Raw genomic sequence first — 10,780 nt, forward strand, 5'->3', positions numbered from 1 at the left:
TGTAGTTGTATGTAGAAGTGGTGCCGCTGAAGTGGCAGCTGGTTATATCAGCTTTGTGCTCTTTTAATGTCTTTAATGTCCTGTGTTTCCTTTGATGTTTCACTCTTGTTTTCTTGTGTTTTTACTTTATTTTTGTGAGCATTTGTATCTGCACTGCAATCACATAACTTCCGCATTATGGGATATATGAAATCCATCCATCCATCCAAATATATGGGTCTTTTATAAACTTAACTTAAAGTATGCAAGTGAGTAATAACCTGTGATTAATCCTGGTTAATCTAAATCCCAAAAGTGTGATTAATCTAATTTAAAAAATAAAATTTTTGACAGTAGTATTATAAATACGTCAAAAGGCTTAATGGTCTCTGCCATTGTTGTGTACTACAAAACTGCATGGGATAATTGGATGTTTTTGTTGTGTGTATGTTCTATACATAACTGTTATACAAAACAGTCAAGTTCAGTATTTACCCATTTCTTGACTGTGGCCTCTTGGGAAAGTCTAAGCTGTAAAGTTAAGCAGCTTTTTTATGTTTGCTCTATAGTTTCTAGGTCAAATAGGGCATGACAACATAGATTTAATTGTTCTTGCAGACATACAGACCAATTTATTTTTTATATGTGTACCACTTTCCCTTTCTGCCTTTTTCGTAGTATGTTTTTTTTTTTTTTTAAATGATTATTTTTCTTTACTTTTCTTTTCTAAGTCATTTTCAAACTGGCTTTGCTATTTGGGCTCCATGGTTCTCTAGCTGGCAAGTTCAACCCACAGTGCTGCAGGCCAGGGAAGACCAAACTAATTACCAGTGCAGTGAAATTGGATCCGTGTGAGATGACAATATGGCCATTCATTATTCATTAGAGCAAGGGGCCAGTGTCAGATCGATGGTTAGAACCCATAAAAAGCTAAATTCAGGGTCCTACAGCACAAACTAGGCCAGAAAGATGTTTTTTTAGCAATGTGTTGCTGTTTTGTTCCCTCCCCAAACTGGCAAACTAGCAGTATTTGGCTCTGTTTCGAGCAGTGAAAGCCGCTCAAGCCTGGGTCCATGACAGTAAATGCTCTTGATCATCCAATTAGTATATTTTATTTTATTTTTTTATTATAGGGAATTCTGTGTGTTGTGTAGAGGCACAAGTATGTCACATTATGAATGAAATATAGTGCCGGGTGGTTTTATCTCGTCTCAGTGAACATGTGCAATGCAGAGGCGGCTTGAGTGTATTTTGCTGAGCTCATCTCAACATGTCCTCTGATAAACTGTAACTCATTAGAAGTGCTTACAGATACGTGCCTATCACAGCAGATGGAGCCTTCGGCCTAAGTAAATATTGATAACAGTTTATTAGAGACATTTAAACAGAAGTATTTCTGCTAAATATACACATATTTCTGTGGAACGGACTGTAATAGTGATTAATATTGACTGTTTTCTCCGAAGGGAGCCCACAACCCAGTAAATGGGGCATGGACTAAAAGCAGGAGAGTTACAGTATGTGGAATTGAGGCTTATTTTGTTAAATGTCGGATACATAAACTCAAGGGTACATGTGAACTGCTTTGCCAAGTCGGCAGATTACACTCTCTGTCATGTTTTTGAATTGACAATAGTTAATGAATATTGTCCACTTCTTTTCTCAGCCCTGTAGTTCAAACTCAATTTCTTCTTTCCAATGATTGAAAAAATAAAGTTGTCAATCTCTAGATATAAGCTAATGTTTAGCGAGGAAAACCAGATGTTTTATGTCAAATCTTATGGGGGTTCAGTGGGACATTGGTTACGCCTACTGATGGCGGGGATGCTTGTAACTCAAATTTTTGCTTGCAACTTGAAGCATGACAATTAGTCGAGGGACATCTCTTATCTTAAAACAGTCTTTTAAGTTGGGGCAGTGCTGTAATGTATTATTTGTGTGTGTGTAATTCATTTGGATTTGGGCTTTTTTTCGAAATGGTATATTGTAGCTCATATCTTTTTATATCCTGCGATTAATAGAAAATGTAGTAAAAAAAGATTGTCTATAAACTAGTGTTGCCAAACAATTAACCTTTTGCATTAGATTAATCACACATTTGCCGTGTGATTAATCGCAATTAATCACAGTAAATGACTTGCTTGCATAATTTTGATAACATTTAAAAAAAAAAAAAAAAAAGTTTTTCATACAAAGCAATTTTATTGTCAGAATGTCATGTGCAAACATTTTTCAAACTGTTTTATTCAACTTTTTTATTCGCTCACAACAAAGGTTTTATCTTAAGTATCTTCTGGGTTTATTATAAGCGGTCATATTATAATTCATTTTTCTTCATTTACAACATGTAATGGTGGTTCTTTGGTCAAAAATTTGCATACATCATATTTTACAGACCATCTTCAATCATCTTTCTGACATTTTGTGGATGGTCTCCTATAACGTGCCTCCACTTCGACTGCATCTTCTCCCCGCCAGCAGTTTTGTAGTTTTTAGCGCTTTTCTTATTTAGTCTACTGACAGATACTGTATAAGTTATAACTATACGCTACTTTGTATTAGAAATGGCAACAGCGGATGATGCCCAGTCTGCCCCACAACAGGATGATAGAGAAAAAGAAGAAACTTATTGACTCCTAGCGTCAGATTACAATGGCGGACTTGCACAAAGCTTTTTGGGTAAAGTTCTACCATATATGGAGATATCTGTTGACGTCACCCTTCGAAAAAATGTCACAAATTGGGGAAAACCAAGGGCTCGTTTGGAGGAAATATGAAATAATACATGATTGTTTTATGCCTCCTTGGTTGGATTTAAAATTTGTGGGATTCAGGCAGATCTCAAATAGACAAAACCAGGTACCAATCTGTAGAAAAAGATTTTTCCTAATAGCATTTGTCCCAATCCACACCAATCAGTCTTCTTTTTTTTGCACTGACATATGTATATACTTAATCATTATCAACCATTTAGGTAACCATCTTCGGTTAATGTAAAAGAGCATGTGTGCTCAAAATAAATTGGGTGGTTAACCAGTGCTGATACATGATTAATGCAATTATTTTTTTATGATTGATTACTTGCATTAGCTTGTTAGATATGACAGTCCTAATACAAACATATTGCCTTTTTTACTGTCAATGTATTGATTTTATAAACAGTTGTTGTAATTGTTTTAATAAGTCCCCTTAGATAGTTTAGTAGATTTGGAAATGAAATCTAGAAAATTTGCCCTAGTGTTTGACTCTAATACAAGTTCCTTCCTCCCCTTGTTATCTTGCTTCCTTTTTTTTTTAGACTCCCCCTCTTATCTGTTCAGTTAAAAAAAGCAATGTTACTATTGAGACAGTTCACTATTGAGTTCCTGAGCTACAAAACTTAGCATATTTATTTGTTCTACTGCTTTTACAAAGACCAAAATCTAATTTAACGAATTAATCAATTGTTATTCCTGTTCAGTGCAAATATACATCAACTCAGTCATATCTCAACTGTCCAACTGCACTTAGCATAATATGGCAGCTTCTTCAAACTGCAAAAAACGAGGCATGCAAGAGCTCAACTACAGTAAAAACAAAACCATGTGTGGGATTGTAGTGAGCTACCATTGTTATCAATACTGTTTTTTCTATCCCTGCTTTTTTAAGTAGACAAACATGCAAGTACTTTCTCTCATCAGTTGTCTATGCATTTTCTGTGTACATGTACAGTATATGCAGTCTGCCAAGCAGGAGAAATCCGAGCATGCTGTGTTCTGTAATTGAAATCTCAGGTTGCAGTCTTAGCGTCTAATGTTGTGTGTTCATGTCAGCTTCCTTTGTAGTTACTTTATTCAAACAAATGTGTTCATAGGTGGTTAGTATACAGTCAGCATTATGCTTTGTTGGTCATTTGTGTACAGGATTTTTCTGAAACTCCAAAAATGGGCATACTGAGAGGTTTCCAAGAGCTGCTATTTGCGGACCGATTATGTCATAAAAACAGATGGAGACAGAAGCCATTTTGCACCTATCACAGTGTTCAAACACTGTTGCCCATTCTTGATTGCCCAAACATTTCCCTTTCAGTTTGTTCCCTTTCTATATCGGTCCATTTAAGCCCATGAGGAGTGGGGGAAGGAGACAAGGGGAGGTGTTTTCTTGGATTCAATTCCAGACGTCAGCAAAGCACCGTCTAGATGCAAGCCTTATCAAGTTAGCTCTTTATGCATGGAAAACAAACCTTTGTAATATTGATTCACTGAAACTGCTGTCATATTTCAAGCCCCTGCACTTAGAGCTCTGAAAAGGTGGAGCTTGAGTCGCGGAAGAAAGTATTAAGTTAATGTCTTCTAAGTGAAACTGCACTTTTTTTGGAATGTTGCCTGTTGTTCACAATCATTATGAAAGATGACGACGGATTGATTTTTTTATAATGCATTCTAACTCGTAAATAAATGTAAATAAAAGTAAGCTTACAGCGGAGCCTATGGGAGGCCCTCTATTTCGCCCATGAAACCCAGTAAATAACCATTCAAAAAGCGTCAACAATACTCCATTTTTATTTTGTGACTTGAATATTAACCAAGTATAAGTAATATTGTTATTATGAGCGCTAACGCGGATTAACTACTTATAGCGGGCCGTGATCATTACTGTGTGTCTCTATGTTTACATCATCGAGCTGTTTCCTCGCTTCCCTGCTCCTTGGAAGTTTATTGTAGATCATAGATCATGCCTCTCACCTGGAAAGTAGATAGCGAAGTATGCAATCCGACAAGTTGGTACACTTTGGCAGCCATTTAGGACCCGGAACTGGCGAGAACGACACAAAAAGACGCTTGTTCACTGCCCTGTCCCCAACCCCATCTCTTTGCGAGAATTATAAGACATTCAGTCGGCATCCTGTTGACAGCAGAACTTGTACAGTAAGTGATGTTTTACTATGTTTGCCTATCCTTAAGTCTTTAGTGAGCAATAATCAGTGATGAAGAAAAAACAGTAAATATTGTGATGACATTTTTTAAATTAACGCAATGCATTTGCTTAAAATGATTTAAAAAAAATTAACTATTAAATTTTATCATACATGTGCCCGTCACTACATCACATATATACTTACATCATTATATAATACCCTAATGACGGTTTTTAGATGAATTTTCAAGGGAGTTATAGGCAGAATTGAGCATCTCCCATAGTCTCAATTGTAAGCAGACTTTTGATCGCATTTATTTGATATTTACAATTCACACACAAAAAAAACATCCTTTGTCACGTGTCTCATAATGATTGTGAACAAAAAGCAACATTTAAAAAAAAAGTGCAATTCCCCTTTCAGTGCTACATTGTTATAAGTGAAGAAACTCCTACATGTGCCTGGTTATTAAGATCCCCGGCAAAATGTTATGGTTTCTCAAAAATATTTCCAGTCTGTTTTAGTGCCATTTATACAACATTGATTTGACTAAAAACTAGTAATAAGTGTGTACATCCCGTTCTAACAAAGATAAGAGATATTGGTCCGATATGAACAAAAAAATGTATAGTATTATATCAGCATGCATCAAAAATATCTGATATAAGCCTCCGATACAAGTTCTGTATTCCAATCCAGTAGTTCTATCCAGTAGCGCCGGAATCCAGTGTGCGGAGCCCGCATGATCACAACGTGTTAGTCATAGTTGCCAACCTTGAGACCTCCGAATTCGGGAAATAGGGTGTGTGTGTGGGCGGGGGGTTCGGTGGTAATGGGGGTATATATTGTAGCGTCCCGGAGGAGTTAGTGCTGCAAGGGGTTCTGGGTATTTCTTCTGTTGTGTTTATGTTGTGTTACGGTGCGAATGTTCTCCCGAAATGTGTTTGTCATTCTTGTTTGGTGTGGGTTCACAGTGTGGAGCATATTTGTAACAGTGTTAAAAAGTTATATATACGACCACCTTGAGTGTGACCTGTATGGCTGTTGATCAAGTATGCATTGCAATCGCTTAAGTGTGTGCGTAAAAGCCGCATATATTATGTGACTGGGCTGACACGGTTAGTGTGGAGGTAAAGTGGACGTGACGACAGGTTGTAGAGGACGCTAAAGGCAGTGCCTTTAAGGCACACCCCAATATTGTCTTCTGGGTGGAAATCGGGAGAAAATCGGGATATTGGTTGCCCCGGGAGATTTTTGGGAGGGGCACTGAAATTCGAGAGTCTGCCGGAAAAATCGGGAGGGTTGGCAATTATGGTGTTAGTAGCTCGGAGTAAGAGCGATGTCGTTCATGTAGTTGGATTTTTCTGTTTAAGTCCAAAAAAAGACGTTACAGCTTAATGCAAAATAATTCGGGAAGAGTTTAGAAATACAGAACATGCATTAGAGTCAGAATTTCTGTATGGACACTACTGTGCGCACTGATTTGTAGGTATGCCAGAAAAAAAACATTTACATCCAAAGTGGGTTTATTGTTTATTGCAATTAAAACATTTTTGGAATCTGTTTTTAAAAGAGCAATGTCCATGCTTATTTGTTGCGCATACATCTCGTACATCAGCAGCCAAGAGGAGCTTTTGTAATGTGTCACCTTTTTTGGAAAGGTTTTATTATAATTTATGTACCAAATATTATAGTGAAAGAATCAGTTTGAACTTAAGGCTGCAGCTATCGATTATTTTTGTAGTCCAGCAATCTATCGTATAGTTTATTTAATTGAGTAATTGGATAAAACACTTTATAGCCTCAATGCGTATTTTAGGGAAACTAATGAAATAGGTTATATTATTATCTTATTATATGATATTTTTTTACATTTAAAACATGTTCTTGTGGTCAACATTTTGCATAGATTTTGTTCTACAGATCATCTTCAAGCTACTTTCTGGCTCTCTTTAGAATGCACCGTTTTGTGTTAGCAGTTTTATTTACGTGCCATAGCCATCCTCCAGGCCAATCTCCCCTCGACTGCATCTGCACCCCGTTGTTGTAGTTTTTAGCAATTCCATATTGAATCCACTGACAGATATAAGTTAATAAACGCTACATTTCATTAGAACTGGCAGCAGTGGAGGATTTTAGCATGTATGTGCATGTACGAGCCAGTCTGCCCAACAACAAGACACACAAGTTTGGATACAACTAATAAAAATTGCATATTTGTGCAAAGCTCTTCGGGCAAATTTTTACCATATATGGAGCTTATCTGCTGAGTACTTCACTAAACTCTTAAATTTGAAATGGCTCGTTTTGAGCAAATTTGGAAAAAGACAGGATCGTTTTGTAAATATATCTGCCATGCCTCCATGGCATTTGTCGATTAAAAGAGGTGGATAAAAGAAAAGCGACAAGGTGGAAAGAGAGCAAGGTGCCCAAAGAAGATGAATGAGAGGTTTTGTGATCATTTAAAACTGAAAAATACTAACATTGTGGTGAAATGTTTGCTGGCATTTCACAATAGTATTACATCAATGATGCAGCACAATAAGATGATGCGCCGTGGTGTCATTGCTGGTAATATGACCCAAGGCGCATGTGATTCAACCCGACAAAGACAGCGTGGAAACATGGAGGATAAAAGTATTTTGGCTTAGAAACTAAGGATAAAGGTGAAGCTATAAAGACTGAAGCGGTGCTTTAAAACACAGCGAGCCAGCGTCCCTCCACAGTGCATTTATACTTGTCTCAAGGGTGAAAAAAAAATAATTTTCTTCACAAGTATTATTCCTGCAGGATGAGGAATAACTGAACATGCTTCACTATACATCGTAGAAGCATACAATAACTAGCCTCTAACAGCAAGCAAGCTGAATGGAAACAAATGGTTGGATTTATGCAAACATTGACTGTAACGATACCAATTAGACGAGTGTCATATAGTCAATACTACAATGGTTATGTACATATTTTTTGTCATTTTTTTAATGTTTATAAACTCAGGAAATACGTCCCTGGACACAGGAGGACTAAATATGACCAATGTGTGACCCTGTATTGGATCGATACTTCAATTTGCAGGAATCACCTAAAACTCATGTCCAGTATCCAAACAACAGAAGAGTATGTGCTTATTACATTTTAACAGAAGTGTCAATAGAACATGTTAAAGCAGAATGTAACCAGATATTCACAAATTAACAAGTAGATTAATAATCCATCAATCCATCCAATTTCTAACGCTTGTCCCTCTTAATTTTGACAAAATAATACAATCGCTAAATTAGGATTTCAGATTGTTCTTTGATTGCAAAAAAAGAAATATGTTTAATGTCTCATAAGATTTTCCGTTATCCATCCATCCATTTTCTACCGCTTATTCCCTTTCGGAATCGCGGGGGGCGCTGGCGCCTATCTCAGCTACAATCGGGCGGAAGGCGGGGTACACCCTGGACAAGTCGCCACCTCATCACAGGGCCAACACAGATAGACAGACAACATTCACACTCACATTCACACACTAGGGCCAATTTAGTGTTGCCAATCAACCTATCCCCAGGTGCATGTCTTTGGAAGTGGGAGGAAGCCGGAGTACCCGGAGGGATTTTCCGTTATAATAAGGCCAAAATTACATTTTTAGTGGTCCCTGTTATTTAGAAATATAACAAAATACATTTTGGTACCGGTACTGAAATCAAAATATTGGCATCGGGGACAACAGTAGTGTGTATAGAAAGTTATTAATAAAAATCAGTCTGAAAGACACATGAAGGATCAAGAATGAAAATGGAATCTCATTATGATGTGGTTCTTCATACTATGAATAAATTAAAACCCCATGGTATTAATTCTTTAGTGTTGTCAGACTAATGAGCCTGTTCCACATTTTTTAGGCAAGTACTTCATTATGGGACGGATGACAATATGCTGAACAGTAGGCCAAAATATCATTCTCTTAGGCCTTCTGGGTAATATTCTGGGAACCACATAGTGCAGTTTGGTACTCTGTATTATACGTACGACATAAATTTACAAATACTTTTTTATTGATTAGTCTCATTCCGGTCGCTTCACACTCTGCTGCTCTCGCTGGATCGGTTCGCAGCCGAGTGTGAAGCGACCGGAATGAGAATCAGCACCTCCAAGTCCGAGTCCATGGTTCTCGCCCGGAAAAGGGTGGAATGCCATCTCCGGGTTGGGGAGAAGACCCTGCCCCAAGTGGAGGAGTTCAAGTACCTAGGAGTCTTGTTCACGAGTGAGGGAAGAGTGGATCGTGAGATCGACAGGCGGATCGGTGCGGCGTCTTCAGTAATGCGGACATTGTACCGATCCGTTGTGGTGAAGAAGGAGCTGAGCCGGAAGGCAAAGCTCTCAATTTACCGGTCGATCTACGTTCCCATCCTCACCTATGGTCATGAGCTTTGGGTCATGACCGAAAGGATAAGATCACGGGTACAAGCGGCCGAAATGAGTTTCCTCCGCCGTGTGGCGGGGCTCTCCCTTAGAGATAGGGTGAGAAGCTCTGCCATCCGGGAGGAACTCAAAGTAAAGCCGCTGCTCCTTCACATCGAGAGGAGCCAGATGAGGTGGTTCGGGCATCTGGTCAGGATGCCACCCGAACGCCTCCCTAGGGAGGTGTTTAGGGCACGTCCAACCGGTAGGAGGCCACGGGGAAGACCCAGGACACGGTGGGAAGACTATGTCTCCCGGCTGGCCTGGGAACGCCTCGGGCTCCCCCGGGAAGAGCTAGACGAAGTGGCTGGGGAGAGGGAAGTCAGGGTTTCCCTGCTTAGGCTGTTGCCCCCGCGACCCGACCTCGGATAAGCGGAAGATGATGGATGGATGGATGGATTGATTAGTGTCAGATGCGTGGTCAAAAAATGCTCAGTGCCTTGGCAGATCGTATAATAATGGTTGAGCTTAGACTTCAAACAACAATTTATTCAGGAACTTAGATGGACACTGTTGTAGATGCACTTTTTTCCCCTGGACACAGAAGAGATGTTGCATTTCAAGATGTCATTGTGTACTCTGCCTTTAACTACCGAAATGTCAGAATCCAGTGCATCTATAATGTGCTAAAACACACATACAAATAATCATCAATCAATTAAAGTTTACTTATATAGCCCTAAATCACAAGTCTCTCAAAGGGCTGCATAAGATACGACATCCTCAGCTCAGGTCCCACATAAGGGCAAGAAAAAACCCAAACTATACTGCATCTGGTAGTATCACACCTATCAGAATAATAAGCAGTAGTAGAATGTGATAATGAAGAAACTAATGCCTAATTTCATGGCGTTCTATTGTTAATAGTTGAGCACTTTAAATGTTGTCCATCTGCACAGGTCTCTGTTCTTTGTTTTGTTACATACTGTACATTATTATCTAATAATGTGTAACCAACCAAGTGTAACTGATTTGTCCTCACACTCATGTTTCAAGGGCCAGGTGGCAGATCTACTTAGCCTTCAAGACCCTTGTCAGGTTTTGCCTGCTGTAATGTTAGCTACAGTTCTGTCTCCCTCTGTTGCCCAGTGCCTAGCTGCTGTCTGCTGCACAGAGCCTGGCTGGCCATCTCGTTTGCTCTTAGTTAATTTTTAATAAATACTGTACCAGTTTGGTCCTGCAACAGTTTAAGATGTATTTACCATTTGAAACAATATATACAAATGTTCCTTTAAAAAAATATGTATATCCCTTGTAAATGAATACATTCTCTATTTCCTGTTGTCCCAATTGTTAACACCACTATAAATTATTGTTATTCAAATAATGTTACAAATCAATAACTTAACTCTTCTTTTTGGTTCAACCGAAATACTGCAGCAACCGTGCTAATGTGGTGCTCTAGAGGACTACTGAAATGAGGTGACATTTTTAGGTCACATGCTCGAGTATGACCTC

The 10,780-nt window shown here is 38.6% G+C and overlaps 1 protein-coding gene across 6 annotated transcripts in view; it reads left to right on the forward strand.

Annotated features, from left to right (window-relative positions):
• LOC133563632 (UPF0606 protein KIAA1549-like) overlaps positions 1-10,780 on the forward strand; it is a 61,515-nt gene that overhangs the window by 11,023 nt on the left and 39,712 nt on the right. The window lies entirely within an intron of this gene.

Source organism: Nerophis ophidion, linkage group LG12 (assembly GCF_033978795.1).
Source record: "Nerophis ophidion isolate RoL-2023_Sa linkage group LG12, RoL_Noph_v1.0, whole genome shotgun sequence".
NCBI lineage: Eukaryota > Metazoa > Chordata > Actinopteri > Syngnathiformes > Syngnathidae > Nerophis > Nerophis ophidion.